This window comes from Microtus oregoni, unplaced genomic scaffold (assembly GCF_018167655.1).
Source record: "Microtus oregoni isolate MIOR12 unplaced genomic scaffold, Mior012 000035F_ref0000213, whole genome shotgun sequence".
Taxonomy (NCBI): Eukaryota; Metazoa; Chordata; class Mammalia; order Rodentia; family Cricetidae; genus Microtus; species Microtus oregoni.
In genome coordinates, this window is record NW_024543094.1 from 8,451,000 (window position 1) to 8,468,870 (window position 17,871).

General features: G+C 42.2%; 1 protein-coding gene across 3 annotated transcripts in view; it reads right to left on the bottom strand.

Moving 5' to 3' along the window:
* Nucleotides 1-12,271, bottom strand: part of Larp4b (La ribonucleoprotein 4B) — a 76,100-nt gene extending 63,829 nt beyond the window's left edge. For all 3 annotated transcript variants that reach the window (XM_041630645.1, XM_041630644.1, XM_041630643.1), the window contains exon 1: nt 11,993-12,271. The gene's annotated coding sequence lies outside the window, so the exon portion shown is untranslated. The remainder of the gene's footprint in view (nt 1-11,992) is intronic.
* Nucleotides 12,272-17,871: the final 5,600 nt, after the last annotated feature.

Below are 17,871 nucleotides of genomic sequence, written 5' to 3' on the forward strand. Positions count from 1 at the left end.
GCATTACAACTGCAGACACTTTAAAGTTTCCCAAAGTAACAGTGTAAATGGTACTATTAAAACATAATGGATATTCTTTCTCTGCAGAATAGCCAATGTATAGAAGTGATACAACATTTAAAAAAAAAAACTGAAGTTCGGAAATAAACTCAGAATCAAATCTCATTTTGGCTTAGTACTTTAAAAGATCTGAAAGTGGGTTATAACTCAGGGCATTTAGGATTACACTTCCTTTCCAGTGGGTAATATAGTTACATAGTAAGTTTTAAGCACACAGAGAATCCATACCAGTATTAATAATTCTAATTAGCTGTAAGGGTGTGGCTCAGAGGCAGATAACTTGCCTACCACATGAGAGGACCTGAGCTCAACCTTTAGGACCACAAGTCAGTTTTGTTTGCTTTAAAAAGAGAGAGAGAGAGAAAGAGGGGGGGGGGGGGGAAGCTTGGTAAAACTGCTCACCAACACTGATGAGAGAGCTCTGCTCTCTGAGGCACATGCGATGAAGCTCCGACCCAGGATGGACGTAGGCTAGAATCTTTCCCAGTAAGACTGATGCTACACAGATTATTAGAAATGGACTAGTCCAGGTCCAAGAGTTAACCGAGAAGAGGATAGATATGATGGGCCAAGCAGTGTTTAAATGAACACAATTTGTGTGTTGTTATTTAGGGGCATAAGCTAGCCAGGCGGCCGGGGTGCTGGGGAGGGGCTCACAAGAGTGTGGCTCAGAGGCAGAGTACTTGCCTACCACATGAGAGGACCTGAGCTCAACCTTTAGGACCACAAGTCAGTTGTGTTTGTTTTAAGGGAGAGAGAGAGAGAGAGAGAGAGAGAGAGAGAGAGAGAGAGAGAATGGTAAAACTGCTCACCAACACTGATGTTTAGCTACTTTTTAGTAAGTTAAATGAACTTATTCAGAACTATTCAGTGGTATATACCTCCAGTTTTAATGATAACATTAAACATTCTCATTAGAGCTGATCTTGTTACGTTGAACACACCAGCCTCCAAGGTGAAATCCTTTCAACTGTTCTTCCTGAGACCTAGGATTACAGAGGGGGACTACCCCATCTAGAGCCTGCATGTCTGATGTAAGCCCAGATACACATTATGTGTCTTCTGGATCCACGGTACTGCACAACACTAGCTCTCTGCAAGAGGGAATATTGTCATCATGGGTTTAAAGTATGAAACTAGAAAACGAGATCGTTTTCTGTCCTTCCTGAACTAGATAACACAAAGTAAACTGTCTTGTGGCCTTTAAACAGTCCCAAACTTATAAAACAGGTGTTTTGAAGAATGCAAATATATCAATAGCTGTCTTCTGAATTATAAGACAAGTACATTGTTCTGAGTGTGAGCTGTTGCAAGTATTCAACTCTTTAATTTTGTGGGGAAACTATTGTTAAACTGAGATCCAGATACATACCAGTTGTTTTGCTTGAACACAGCAAACTAGACCACAGCAAAGCTTTTCACAAATAAATAAATACATAAAAATTTAAAAAAATCTCCTGCCCTCTGAGTCTCTTTTTGGGCCATGGATGTTGGACATAGTGGTACACATCTTTAATTACAGCACTAGGGAGGCAGAAGCAGGGGCATCTCTGTGAGCTCAAGGCCAGCCAAGAGATACAGAGTGAAACTGCAGGCAAATCTCTGAGTTCGAGGTCAGCCTGGTCTACAGAGTGAGTTCCAGGACAACCAGGGATACACAGAGAAACCCTGTCTTGAAAAACCAAAACCAGACAAACAAGCAAACAACAATTTACACACACAAATACAAGACGTGACAATGGACCTGAGCCCATAGATAGATAGGATCCTATGTTAGTACCAAGGATACTAAAATGAACATCTGTATGAATGCTTTAGTATGAAAACCATGTAACTTTAGTTACTTTAATTACTCTTTCTTAAAGGTGAATTATAATCGTCTGTCTATATTATACAAATTGGAAAGTTCTAATTACAAAATATACTACTACCTCCCTATCTGAATCAAGGTTTCTGATTCTAAAATGACAAAATCCTTAATTTTCCTTGAATACAGTCATGTACTACATAACATTTAAGACAAGGATAATGCAAACATAATGGTGGCCCTATACATTATAATGGAGCTTAAAATGTGGGGCAGGGAATGGGGGCTGGAGAAATAACTCACTGAGTAAGAGTACTTGATGCTTGTGGTAGTCTGAGTGTAATTGATCCCCATAATCTCATAGGGAGTGGCATTACTGGGAGGTGTGGCTTTGTTGGAGTGGGTATGGCCATGTTGGAGGAAGTGTGTCACTGTAGGGCAGGCTTTAAGGTTTCCTATGCTCAGGATACCATCCAGTGTCTCAAGCTGACTTCCTGTTGCCTGCAAGTCATAGGCCTCTCAACTATTTACTCCAGCACCATATCTGCCTGCATGCTGTCATGCTCCCCATCATGATACTGGACTGAACCTCTAAAACTGGAAATGAGCATTAGATGTTTTTTTGTTGTTGTTGTTTTGTTTTTTGTTTAGAGTTGCCATGGTTATGGTGTCTCTTCACAGCAATAAAAACCCTAGGACAATGCTCTTGCAAAAGCCTGGAGTTTGATTCCCAGAACACATATCAAGAGACTCACAACTGTCTGTTAACTCCAGCTCCAAGGGATCTGACATGCTCTTTCTGGCTTCTACGGGCACCTGCACTCACATATACAAACCCTCCCACCACCCCACCCCCTGACACACAATAGGTAAATAAAAAATAAGAATTCCAACTGCCTACTACTGCTGTAGCTGTTGCAACATATCTAATATCTAGTTGCAACATATTACTCACCACTGTAGCAATGCTGATAGGAACAAACCTACTGCGCTGCCAGGTATGTAAAAACACATGCAATAATGTACAGATAATACTCAATAATAACCATAAATGACCCTTATTAGTTTATTTATTTATTATGTTAAACTTTTATTGTTTGGGTATACCATTTATTAAAAAATATTCCTATAAAACAGCATGCCATATTGTGTGGGCGGCATTATTACAAATCTCTCCACGTAAACCTTGACTACATCAAAAGGCTATGTGAAGTGACTAGCCTATCCTGTCTGTTTGTGTTAAGCATTCTAAGGTATTCAATATATTCCCAATAATTAAATGGCCTAACTGCATTTCAGAATCTATCCCCATCATAAGCAACAAATAACATTACTTTGACCATTTTGAAAGCTTCAAGAATCTGTTTTAGGGCTAGAAAGATGGTGCTTAAGATTAAGAAAATAGTACTGATCTTCCAGAGAACCCGAGTTCCATTCCCAGTACCCACATGAAGCAGTTCACAACTGCCTGTAGCCTATAGTTTCAACTCTAGGTAGATCCAATACCTCTGGCTTCCCTAGCCACTTACCCATTACCCCTGTAAAAATAATGCAAATAAATCTTTAATAAAATAATCTGCTGTTAAAAGTAAAATGTTTCTTTAAAACTCTGCAAGAGAAATAAAGTTAATGTTTTCAATGTCAAGGCTCATTTTACAGGCTCACAAGTGTTCTGACTGAGCACTACAACTAAGTGCAATGAGCCTGGGCTGGGTCCACACTGGGGAAGAGGCAGAAGACCAGGAGCTGGATGAGGACCAGTCTCAACTCCATATCTAGACTCTGAAATGCAGTGAGTTAGTCCTGATTCTGCCACTAACCAGCTAGCTGTATTTCTAAGAGCAACTTCTGTGGACTTCAGAGTCTTCAGAGCTCTAAAATCCCATGATGAGATGCTGCTTCCCTGGCGATTGACAACTAGTTATCAAATCTCAACTGACAAATGAGTGTAGACTAAAACTCAAAATCTCAGAAAATAACTGTACTACCTCAAAGTGGTATGAATTTTTACCTAACACTATATGAGCATCTAGTAATTCCAGACAGGTAACAATGACATTAATAAAAACAAAATACTTCATGAACTGGACTAAAGCTTATTAAATGCTATGGTAATCCTAAACACTTAGTAGCTATTCTTTACAATAAACTTATTCAATTTCACCTCCACACACTCAATTGAAAACTGGAAGTTAAATGATCCAGCATTCTTGCCTCCCCCATAAAACTATGAGCTAATATAATTTTGGAGTGTTTAACAGATCTGCAAAAATATCTGTATAGTTTTTTACCTTCAGTGTAATCTCATGTGTTTCATGAAAAACATATAACATATTATAACCCACCACAATAACAAGTACTTTCAATATTCTGAAAGACACAGTACGCTAAGAGTATTCCTGAGTTTGGATGAAACCCACTAAAATACAATCTTCTAAATCGCAAGGCATTCCATAGAAACAGTTCAAATTTCCCATGTCATAGAGATTGAAATTCTATGATCCTGATTGCTTCCAGCACTTTGGGTTGGGTTTTGGCAATTATAGTTTCTACCTCTAATTTTTTATGTTTAGGTTTAACTCGCTCAAAGTTAGTCAGTCCTGAAGGATAATTTCAATAGAAGAGGTTTAAGTTCATTATACAGAAAAGAGTAAGAGAAACTATGAAAAAGTGCAGAACATACAATAATCATTGGGGACACAACTTCCTGTATTTTCTCCTATGATTCTCTCCCTCTCAAATGGTGTAAAGAAGCAAATATTGCTGGCTCACCAATTACTCATATACACAGCTGTCTGTTCTGTGTACTCCAATTGACCTTGTTGTTAAAGAGCAACACTAAGCCGGGTGGTGGTGGCACACACCTGTAACCCCTGCACTGGGGAGGCAGAGGCAGGCAGGTGTCTGTGAGTTCAAGGCCAACCTGGTTTACAAGAGCTAGTTCCAAGACAGGCTCCAAAGCTACAGAGAAATCCTGACTCAACCCCCCCCCCCACTAATTTGCATTCTGGCAATGGTAACAATAACTGGAGAAGTATGGGTGTCAGTCACTAAAGTTAACAGGACTTACTGATTATGCTAGTTAGTTTGAGCTGAGAGTAAAACCAAGCACCCACATAAGTAGACAGAATTCATGTGACACACTAACAAAATTAAAATACTACAGATTGTCTTTTACACACTTTTACCGCCTAAAAGCATAAAAGAAAACGTTTTTAGCTTTCTGAGTTTAAAAGCAAACTTTTCCAACAGAACTTTAAATCTACTTTTAAAAGGTTTTGGTTACACATCAGTTAAGTGGTGAAGACAATGGACTTACACCCCATTAAAGTCCTTCAGAAAGGAGATCTTTCTGATCCCTTGTAGGGAAGAAGTACCACCTGTTCTCCAAATAGACAAAACTTTTCCCTCTTTGCAGACCCTAGTTACAAAATAACTAAGAATAACTTTACAGGTTACTGTTACTGACTAAAGCACAGATATACAATTCAAGCTCAGGTGCTTAACTGGGATATAAATCTCAACAACAAAACATAAGGATACAATGTAAACAACAAGGAAAGGAGGGCCCAAAAAATTATCATCAAGACTTTACAGACTAGAAAAGCTGTGTGTGAGAGAGGGGGGGGGATTTCTCATATAGCCCAGGCCTTGAACTCCTGCTCATTCTGCCTCCAATTCCCAAGTACTGGGATTACAGGTGTTTATAGAAAGGTTGTACAAGGTATTATTTAAAATGAATATTGAAACTGTTCAGAAAGAGTAACAATCACTGAAGCCACCTGTAAGTTTATATCAAGTTGGCCAAAGTGTTTGCATCCTGTATTGTGTATCAACCCACAATAAAAACACAAAGCATTATGAAATGTGACAACAAGATGTTCCCATTTTTCAGAGATGTTACTTAAAAGAATGTTAATCAGTTTGTTCTGGTAAAATCTGAACTTTCTAAACCTGCATCCTTTTTTTGGGTGTTGGTTGCACATGCTTTAATCCCAGTACTTGGGAGGCAAAGCCTGGTGGAGCTCTGAGTTCAAGGCCAGTCTGGTCTACAAATAAATTCCAGAACAAGCCAGAGCTGTACAGAGAAACCCTGTCTCGAAAAACAACAACAACAACAATTTTGTACAACAAAAACTAAAGCAAGGTACTTTTCATTTATACAGGAACTGGGCCTTTTCAACTATGACCAAGAGAAGAATAAAGTAGGGATTGTGCCTTGCCACTGAGTATAATTCTATCTGTGCATTCATTTCTGCCTCTTTCATATCGCTTTCCATAAAGCAGAACAAGTATTTTCTTAAATGTTTTCATTTTGTTGTCTTTATTTATGTATGGCATACTTGTGGTAGAGTAAAACTTCCAGGAAATGTTTTGTCCTTTTACTCCTCTGGGATAAGGGGGGTCAAATGAACCGTTTGTGAGCTCGGTGGCAAGCATCTTTAACTTGCTCAGCTATCTTACCAGCCTCAGAACAATTATTTTTAAAAGGCAATCCAGGGCTGGAGAGATGGCTTAGAGGTTAAGAGCACTGATTGCTCTTCCAGAGGTGCTGAGTTCAATCCCCAGCAACCACATGGTGGCTCACAACCATCTATAATGAGATCTGGTGCCCTCTTCTGGCATACAAACATACATGGAAGGAATGTTGTATACATAATAAATAAATAAATCTTTAAAAAAAAAAAAAGGCAATCCAGATCATGTAATTCACTACTTAAAAACCTTCCAAGTGTTTCCTGATATTCTCAGAATAAACAACAAAATTCTAAACCTACAAGGGACATCCTAGGCCCTCTAAGGCCAGCTCCTACCTACTTCTTCCAGCTCTTTCACCTCATTGAGTCATTTCTACATTAATTTATCACAAGCTCTTTGTTCCTGCCCATGTCAGGGTCACTGCAACATTATTCTCTTTGCTAAGAGGGCTACTCTCGTCTCCTGTCTTCTCTCAGTACGTCCCTCCAGGTACACATCCCTGACCTATGAACACCGACTTTTACATTGTGTTAAGTGTCTATGTGCCTGCCTAGTGGACACCAGGTACAGCCAAAAGAAGACCAGACATTTGCTTATTCACCATCACAAGGCTGGGATTTATTAAATTTCTCAGGGAGCTAGAGGTAAAACTCTAGAGCATTTTGGGATGCATAGGGTTTAATTCCTAGCACCACAGAAAAGGGGGGGGGGTAGGGAGGGAGGTAGGTAGGGAGGGAGGGCTAAAACCAAATCATTCTGGCACATTATGTGTCTCCTGGGATCTGGGTTCATAACAATGTATTATTAATTAATGTTTTATTAAACAGACAAAATCCCCTGTATAATTCATGGAAGTTAGAGTAAAGACACAGAGCACAAATAAATAATGAGCATGGCATGTTATAGTGCCATAAGAATGATGAAAAAATACATCAAGAAAAGGAAATAAAAAAAGCCTAAGGCAGACATGACATAATACACAATGACAAACTGTAACTATCAAGGAAGTATGTAGCTGTCACCAGTATCTGAATGCCAGGGTACACGACATTAAATAGAATAATACATTATAAGTACATTAGAAAAACTATAATTGCTTTGGGTTTTGTTAAGATATAATGTAATTTTAAAGCAAAATATAGAAAGCAAAAAAAAAAGTCTACCAAAAGGGGAGATGTTTAAAGACCAAAGGCAATAAAATTTAAGATCCCATAGTTAAATTACTGTGCCTAAGATACGTTATGCAGTAAGTACAGCTATAAAAAGTCAGCTAAAACTTTGTAAAAGTAACACTAGAAGAAACTTAGTAATGTATCCTTTTTAGGTGTGCACTTTTGTTAAGAGACACAGACAAATACATGATCAGTAATTTCTTTTAAACAAATGGGAGATGTTCCTAGCCCTGCTTCCATCCTCAGCACTTCAGGCCTGGAAGTGGACAAAAAGATTGTAAATGTAAGAGGCCTTCCCCACAAAAAGTGTCCCTAAGTAAACTGTGTACTCAGTAGATAAAGGAACACTCAGGGTGCTGCTGCAGCAAGGGAGAAGCACTCAGTCTAAATTCAGAAACCGAGGCAACGATGCCTAAAGAGCCATCTTACCAGTATTAAATAACTAGGCAAAACTTTAAAAATGTCTTGGGGAGGGGCATCCAATTTCAAGCAAAAACACTACTAAGAGTCAAGGCAGCATACTGTGGGGAAAGGGAGGCACAGAGGGCAGGAAGGCCTAGATGATCTTGGAGCAGCGAATGGAGACAAAATGGGTTCACAGTGGACAAGATATGGAGCTTAGGACAGTACTGATAAATGTCTAGGAAGGGCCAAGCAACCAGGATGTGCCTGAAAGGCAGCATCTGGAGGGAGATGAGCAGAGCAGCTTGTGTGAACACAGAAGTATTTTAATCAAGCAAATAAGAATCATCCTGATTAACAAACTTTAAGGAAGAATTAGCATACAAACTTCAAAAGGCTATTTTCAATGATAACTGAGTCTTGTATCAGCAGATATTAAACTCCCTTTAAAAATAATGAGGCAGCATATTTCCCATTTGTGTTAAGTATGAAATATTTTCAATACCACAATGCCTAGGCCTGAGAAGCTAAGGTGATAGGGACGGCAAGAAAAAAAGATCATGAAACCAGCAGCATCACTCCAATGCAAATCCTTCAAGATTAAAATAGGGGTCATGCCAGCTTTAACAAAAAGTGGTGCAAAGATAGACTTTATAAGGGCACAGAGGCAAGAGGTGGGGGCGGGGGCAAGGAATGGAAAGGAAGGAAACATAGCTAAGCTAATAATTTTCCCTGTTCCTAAGGAAGACATCTATACATGGGAAAAAATAAAGCAGCTTTTAAGTCTCAACATTAAGGGGAAATATTTATTTCCAAGTTGGAATTTATTTTCCTTCTCTTCTGGTTTTGCTTCTGCTTTCACATGTATTATTGTGTTAGAAGGTAACTTGGTTCTCTCCTACCATATGGGTTCTGAGGACTGAACTCAGGTCAACAGGCTGGATAGCAAGAGTCCTTAGTGGCTGAGCCACCTCACAAGGCCCCTCCCTTTTCTTAAGGGAATCTAGAGGCTTACTATTCCAATTCCATGCCCTAATAAGAAAATTCATTTCTAATTAAGGTAACCGCAGAGAACAGCAGCTCCAAAGACATTAACAAGTCTAACAATCAAGAGCAAACTAGCTGGCATGGTGGTACAGGCTTGTAATCACAAGTACTGTAAGACTGAGGCAGGAAGATAAGAAGCTCAAGACCTGTGGGCAGCTTTGTGGGACTCGTGCCTTAATATATATATTTATATGTATATATTATATATAAATTTATTTTTAAACGTGGGCTGGGGATGTACATCAGTGGTAGAGTGCTTACTTAGCATAATCAAGTTCCAGGGTTCAATCCTCTGTACTGCCAAATAAATCAGCGCAAAACATTTAAACTAAACTGAGGTCTCATGAATTCGACCCTCAGAAAGTAGTGGACTCACTGTGTACTCTCAAATTAACTTACAAAGAAAAAACAAAAAACAAACAGATTTCTTCACATGACAAAAGAAAATAAAGTGCAGCAGTAACCCTTTTTAATGAAGGCTCATTTGCATTTTCTTCCTCCCATTAGAAAACGTTGAAATGGTTCAATGGCAGCAATTATAAAAGGACCCGGCAACTTTCCTGCTTCTACAAGCTGATATTAAGGAAGGAATATCCCTTAAACTTGAGTGTCTACAGGAGCACTGCATGTGTTAGAAAAGTACACACAAACTCCGCCTTCAACTCTAGGGGCAAGAGCAAAAGGGATTTACAGCAATTAACCCACGCGGCACTTTACCAATCCCAAAGACCATCATACCTTACTAAAAGTGGAAGACCTAGATTATAAGCCTAGTTCCCATTGTTGATAGACGCATGAATGCCCCATGACACAGAAACAACAGTGACAGGAGTGTGTCAGTCATTTCTGCTCGGTAACATCAACCAAGTCTAAAGTTTGCAAATCTTGTTGCAAATCTGAGTAGTTGCAGCAACTTGAAGGCATTGTGCGTTTTAGAATTAGCCTTTCCGTAACTTGTGAATACTTCTTTAGGAAAACAGGTAGCTAAGTGAAATATTTGTTTCAGCAGAGTTCAAATGTATCTTTGTCAAATTTTGTGCATAGTTAGGGAAGGCAGTAAGTTCAATTCTTTAAATCTCAGGTATTTTTTTTTACAAAATGGGCAAGCCCCCAACCCAGAACATTAAATATAAATTGCTGCTACTTAATTTCAGCTATTCTTCTACAGAATGTAGTAATATGAACGCTAGCAAACTTGTACACCCGTATAATCATCTATTTTCTCTCTGAATCCTACTCAAATATAGTATAGCTCCTTTCTCCAAATTTACATTCTGATTCAGAACCTGTCTTCTACGCCAGATACATGTGAACAATAAATTACAGTTGACAGCTGTAAGGTAGAATATTAAAAAGAGCAATTCAGTAACAAAAATAGCAAAACAGCCAATATTCACATGCTTGAGTTACATCAGTCTCATGAGGCTTTTATAGATGAGAAACTCAGCCACCAAGGTAACTTCTAATGACTAAGAAGTCAAGCCATTTTTATTCATGTAAATAACTCAATCGAGCCACATTAGTTGTCCAAAATACAAGATAAAATATATTTCTAAATAGTGTAAGTTTTAAGGAGAAATGTACAGCTGAAAAATAAACCTTCAGGAAGCATTTCACTTTAGCGACTCCAGCAAACCTCCTGAAGTTATTTCTTGTATAGCTTGATTACAAAACTGCCTTTTGGTATTTAAGCACAGAGGAAAAGTCACAACCATTTCAACTTCTGTAAATTAACCCTGAGATGTTCATAAGAGAACCAATCAGGCTGGGGGAGTATGGAAACTACACACTAAACATACTATCTAATCACACAAAAATTGAACATTACTCTTCTTTTCTCTGTGGTCTTGCAAACGTCATCTCAAAACAAATCGCATTTTATATATTCAACTCAATTTGAAAAGGAGAGTAGCTAAATACCCTAAAATAAACACTGTAGTTACTACTGCCTCTATTAAAAACTCCCTCGGTTAACTGTACTAGAAACTAATTCCACTGCAGCCATGGGAAGCCCTCTTCTCTTGTTTATTCAGTTACGGAAAGCTTCAAAGTTCCAGTTTATGATTAAGACAAAGTATTACATGGCCAACAATAAGGTCTCAAATGGAAATAAAACTTAAGATCATTTTCACATTTCTAGTCAGTCCAAATTCAAGGCTACTTTATACCAAAAACTAAGGGAGAAACAGGATTACATTCATTGAACACGCAATGACCTCAACTCAAAACAAACTTAAGGCTTTATTATACACCGCTGAGAAGCAGGTGGTAAGAGGTTCCTGGCCTGTACTCATGAGTCTTCACACTGATTTTTAATTTTTTTTAACTGTTTCAAAGTCGGCCTTGCTCAAGTCTATCCAGTGGAAGGGGAAAAGGTAGCAGCATTCCAAACACACACTCGAGCAACAGGATCCTAACTTCCTGGTTCTAAAGGAATGCGATTCCCTAATGAGCCATCTCTCCCCGCAGCACCAAGCGCGGCTGTCTGGCCGGTCTCCGGCGGGACCGAGGGGGGCGAGGCCAGGGCGCCGCACTGCGGGTCCCCGGCGCCCGCCGGCTCGACCTCGGGGCGCTGGTGGCCTGCGACCCCCCCCCCCCCGCCCATACTCCTTGGGCTGCATGGGCAAACCCACACAGGCTAAGGGGACGCGGCCTCGGGGACTGCTCTGCACACGTCTCACTCCGCTCCAGTCCTCTCCAGCCAGGGCCGTGTCAGTCGGCTCCGACCCCGGCCCGCAGGTTCTCCCAGGTCCAGCCTAACCTGGGCCGCCCAGGCCACAGTCCGGTCTGCCCTGCCGGCCCCTCCACGGCCCTGCCCCTCCTCTCTCTCCGTCCTCCCCAGCGCCGGCCCCCGCCGGGCCCCGGCCCTGTGCCGTCCCTCCTCGGCCGGGCCCAGCCCTGCCCGCCACTGGCCCAGTCCCTCCGGGAAGATGGCGGCCCAGTGACAGGCTGGTGCAGGCGCGGGTCCGAGCACGGGGCGCGGAAGGGAGGCCGCCCCGTCGGTGGCCGAAGACGGCCCGCTCACCTGTCAGCCGCCCGCCCCGCCCGACCGGCCGCCCGCGGGCTCGTCGCCGCAGCCCCGGTGCCCGGCGACCGCGCAAAACACGCGGGGACGGCCGAGGAGGGAGACGGCAAGAAGAGGCGGCACGGCCGGGCCGGGCCGGAGACAGCAAAGAAGAGCGGGCGCGGGCTTGGCAGCGGCGGCAGCTGATCCTTCCCCTTTCGGGCCCGAAAATGTCTCAACCTCGAGACTCCAGATCCCCAACGCTCCTTCCCGTTCGCATGAGAACACACAGCTCCCACTTCCGGGGCCCTGCGGAAGTCCCACCCCCGCGCGGCCCCGCGCCCTACCCCGGCGCCCTCACCCACCCGGCCCGCCGACTGGAGTTTGGCGCCCGGGAGAGTCTCTCGTCATGGCGACGCGGCGTGGCGATTGGCTCAGAGGACTCGAGTCCGCCCTTCTACTTCCCCCAGCCTCTCCGAGAGCACCCATCTCGCGGCATCTGTGATTGGCGCGTGCGCGCGCGGCAGCGACCCCGCCCCGCCCCGCCCCGAGCTGCTGCGCGCGCCGCACGTCCCGTCTCTCCCCGCCCATTCTGCAAGCCCCGCCCTGGAGCTCCCTGAGCACCCAAGCTTGTAACTAGTTAAGTGTAGGGCTCCTAAGTGAGTGCTGGCCCATGGAGCCTCCCCGGCTGGCAGCGTCCTGAGAGCGAAAACCCCTCGCTCCCACCCGCTGCGTCCAGGACCTCGAACAGACCTCTACAGCCTCCGGGAATACTGTGGGACAAGAGTGATTCGGAAGAGCTAAAAAAAAAAGAAAACCAAACCTAGTCTTATCGTTTCCCGGATAATTGAGAATACTGATATCTTGGCCTTACCAATTTTTCTTATAAAAATAAAAACCCAAAACGATGTTGCATTTACTTAAAACTTGCTGCCTGCTTCTTGCATTTTGAGCCAGTTGGATTCTTTCTATAAGTCACTATTTCAAGTTGTACGAGTTTTTTCCCCTTTGAAAAGGCTCTATTGGAATTATATCCATGGTTGCTGTGTGCCCGCTCTGCACATAGGTTTCTACATTTTAGAAGGCTTCTTGAACTCTCATGTATTGGGTCTTTTGTGGGAGTTTGTTCTCTTCTGCCCTGTGGGTCTTGTGGCTCAAACTCTGGTGTTTGGACTTCAGACCAAAAGCCTTTACCAACAGAACCATCTCACCCACCCCTTTTAGAAGGCACTGTTGCCTTAAGAATACTTGCAATGAGCTGGGCGGTGGTGGCACATGCCTTTAATCCCAGCATTCCGGCGGCAGAGGCAGGCGGATCTCTGTGAGTTCGAGGCCAGCTTGGGCTACAAGAGCTAGTTCCAAGACAGGCTCCAAAGCTACAGAGAAACCCTTCTTGAAAAACCAAAAAAAAAAGAATACTTGTAACACACTTGTAGACCCATTTCTTCTTATGGTGGTTTGAATGAAAATGGCCTCCACAGGCTCATAGGGAGTGACACTATAGGAGTTTTGCCTAGTTGGAAGAAGTGTGTCACTAGGGGTTGGACTTTGAATTTCAAATGTTCAAGCCAGGCTCAGTGTCACTCTCTTCTTTCTGTGTGCTGATCCAGACGTAGAACTCTCAGCTACCTGTCCAGCACCATGTCTGCCTGCATCTCACCATGCTTCCAGCCATGATGAGAAGACTAAACCTTTGAACTGTATCCAGCCCCTACTAAAAGCTTCCCTTTATAACAGCTGCTGTGATCATGGTGTCTTTCACGGCAGTAGAAACCCTAACGAAGACACTTCTTCAAAGACCAGATCTCATTATTTAACACAGGCTGGGGTTCAACTCACTTTGATTCTCTTGCCTCCTACCTCCCAAGCGAAAGAAGTACTGCCTGGCATTGCTGTGCCCTACTCATAGATGTGTTTCTAAAGATAATAAAGTGCTTAAGAGTGAGATTTCCTCTGGTACTGGATAGCATATAGAACATTAATATTATTCAAGCCTTCCCTTCCATAGTAGTTCTGCCTGTTGTTACACTCCAGGGTTTTTGTTGTCAGAGCAATGCAACCAGAACACTACCAGACTACCAACAGGCATTTCCTCTGTCTTTTCAATAAAGATCTTCGTGGCTTGAAGCATGATTAATAAAATCTCAGAGAGAGAAATTGGGGTTCAACCTGAAGACTTGAAAAGCAAAGTAAAGCAACCAACCATTGCCTCTTACCTTGACCTCAGTCAGAAAATGGCAGTCCTTCCTCCAGGAATCTTACAATGAGACTGTGTCTGAGAGGTGCCTTCTTCCCGTTTTATATTCCTCTCTAGTTCTAGGATTAAAGGCGTATACCTCTGGGATTAAAGGCATGTACTACCCGGGATTAAAGGTGTATGTTATTGCAGCCTGGTCTGTAAGGCTGACCAGTGTGCCTGTTTTACTCTCTGAACTTCAGGCAATGAAGATAAATGAAATATCACTACAGTGCTTCCCTGTTGTCTTTCCTACAGGATAACATTCAAATACTAGTAAAAATAGGCTATTTCAACCTAAGGGGGCCCTTAATGAAAGTCAAGTCAGTGTTTAACATGTAGTTTTTCCTATAAAGCCACACCACCTGGGATGTGGCAGAGTGCTCACCTGACATGTGGAAGGCCCTGGCTTCCATTCCTAGCAAGGAGGGGGAAAGAAAGAGAGAAAAAGACAGACAGACAGACAGAAAAAAATAATCCAGGCCTATTCAGAAGTTAATTTGACAGTATGATTATTTAGCAAAATAGTATTTGCAGATTCTAGCCCATGGCCTATGATCTCCCTAGCCATGGGAGATCACCAGCATTAAAGTACAGGCATGACATTCTCTCTGCAGGAATAGGGCTGAAATCCAATCAGAAGCTGTTAGTGACCCCCTCTAATAGCTATGCCATTATTGGATCAGTGGGCATATCTTGCTCGGTAAGTTATTATTGCAGCAGGTAAGTCCAGTGCTAGCTAAGATCCTTGATGTCTTTCCTCCCCCCAGAAGCTTGCATACTACCCTAGCCAACTAAGAGGAAGTTTCCATATTGGTTTGACACTGATTTCTCTATGTCCTGCAGCCGAACTGTGTGGTGTCTTCAGTAATAGGATCTTACCTTGCAATTATGTTGGGTAACCAAGGGCAATGGCAGTTACCATGTTGCTTTGGAGACCACTGGGGCCTTCCTAGCCAATAACTCATAAGGAGGCATCCCATGTCTTGTAATGAGATTTTCATTTAATAACCCATATCTTGTAGATACAACACTGTCCACTCACATGGGGTAATTATGTTCAACCTTTTTGTTTGTTTGTTTGTTTGTTTGTTTGTTTTGACAGAGCTTCTCTGTGTAGCCCTGTCTGTCCTGGAACTCACTCTGTAGATCAGGCTGGCCTCAAACTCAGAGATCTGCTTGTGGCTGTCTCCCAAGTGCTGGAATTAAAGGCATATGCCTTCAGCATCAAACCAAAATCAATCTCCCCCCACCCCCACCCCCTCTCTCTCTCCTGTTGCATGGAGACCACTTGTTGGCTCCCAGCTGCTCAGCCTCCCGAAATAATCACACAAGACTATATTAATTAAATCATGGCTTGGTCCATTAGCTCTAGCTTCTTATTGGCTAACTCTTACATATAAATTTAGCCCATTTCTATTCATCTACGACTGCCATGTGGCTGTGGCTTACTGGCTAAAGTTCCGGCGTCTGTCTCTGGTGGGGCTACATGGCTTCTCTCTGAATTCCACCCTTCTTTTTCTTAGCATTCAGTTTAGTTTTCCCCACCTAACTCTGTTCTTTATTAACCAATGGTAATCACAACATACAGAGGGAAATCTCACATCATTCTCCCTCTCTTAAAATTGTATTTTGAAATTATCTCATTAATTAGTGAGTTTTCATAAGACCTTTAATTTTTCTTTTCTTTTTGTTTGTTTTTGTTTTCCAAGACAGGGTTTTTCTATATGGTCCTGGCTGTCCTAGAACTCTCTTTGTAGAACAGGTTGGCCTCAAACTCAGAGATCCACTGCCTCCTGAGTGCTGGGATTAAAGGCGTGGACTACCAGGCTTAGCCCAAGATTTTTACTTTCTAATTTGGGCATGGTGGCCCATTCCTGTAATCGCAACACTCAGAAGATTAAAGGAGGAGGATCTCAAGTTTGAAGCCAGTCTAGATTTTGCTGTTAGTTCAAGGATAATCTGGGCTAAAGAATGAGGCTCTCCATTGGGCGATGGTGGCACACGCCTTTAATCTCAGCACTAGGGAGGCAGAGGCAGGCGGATCTCTGTGAGTTCGAGGCCAGCCTGGTCTACAAGAGCTAGTTCCAGGACGGGAACCAAAAGCTACGGAGAAACCCTGTCTCGAAAATAAAAAAAAAAAAAAGAATGAGGCCCTATCTCAAAACAAACTATAAATTCTAATTATTTTGAGCTACTCATTGTCTATCAATTAAACAAATATTTACTAAGATCTTCTCCTGCTTTGAGAGACTCTATTGAATTCTGGGCAAAGGAGAATAATACCAAAGAGAAAGTAACAAATAAGTAGGAAAGGGGGGTGTAGGAGTTAGGAGAGCAGGATCTCAGACAACTTGGGAAGGAGTCAGGAGTGATAGGTATCCCAAGGCTGGAGACAGAGTGGAGGGGGTGCTCACAAGACTTTCTCGTAGAATGAGCACTAGTTGGGAAGGTAGAGACAGGCCAGTACTGTTCAGTGAGTCAAGACTTTATTATGAGGTGAAGAGGAGCCCTTAGAAGCTTTAGTAAGATATGCCGCAGAGTTTCTCCTACCACAAAAGGGATCAAAATAGAAACACAATAAAGAACTGGCTTAGTCAAATTAGGCGGAAGTATCAAAATGAATGACAGTCATATATTAGAATATGTTAGATTTTTAAAAAATGCATTAGTTCATACAGCTACTAGGGTGTGTTTGTGTGTGTAAAAATAATAGAAATGATGAGAAAAAAGAAATTTCTTCTTTACAGTAGAATACTGGTTAAAAAATGAAAAAGAAATTGTTTTTAAAAATCAGCCTTGCTGCCACTATCATGGAATTTATGATGGCCACAAATGGCTGGAGTGAACGGAAGTTTATTGAGGCAGAGGTTATATATGCCATTTCAATGCTTATTAATTTCAAAGCAAAAGAACATCTTGAAGTTGATAAATGTGTAGGCTCCTTCAAGCCAGCAATAATGGCTTCCTGAATGACCTCAGTTGCTTCCCATGTGACTATTTCAGTCATGTGAGAGTCATGCCCCAAACACACAGGCTAATGATTAGATCAAATGAGCAAGCTGATGTGTTGAGTGTTGCTGAAGCTGCGTGTGATTGACACACAGAGGTTCAAAAATCTCTTCTCCCTGCTTTTTTGCATGTTTTATTTCCTCATGATTATCAAAATATAAGAATGATATGAAGGGTTTTAATTTCTTTTTTTAAAACTTTATTAACTTAGCCGGGCGATGGTGGCGCACGCCTTTAATCCCAGCACTCGGGAGGCAGAGGTAGGCGGATCTCTGTGAGTTCGAGACCAGCCTGGTCTACAGAGCTAGTTCCAGGACAGGCTCCAAAGCCACAGAGAAACCCTGTCTCGAAAAACCAAAAAAAAAAAAAAAAAAAAAACTTTATTAACTTTATTTCATGCACACTATAGTTAAAGACAGCTGCGAGCTGCCATGTGGTTGCTGGGAATTGAACCCAGGCCCTCTGGAGGAGCAGTCAGTGCTCTTAACCACTGAGCCATCTCACCAGCACAAGTTTTAATTTCTTATTGATGGCCCATGAAGATGTGATACTCAAAACACAGTCCAAGAAATGAAGGAGTACCTATCCTACAATTTCCCTCACTCCCTCGCTGAGGAACAAAGCAGCCCAGGGAAGGCCTCTGCGTCTTGCG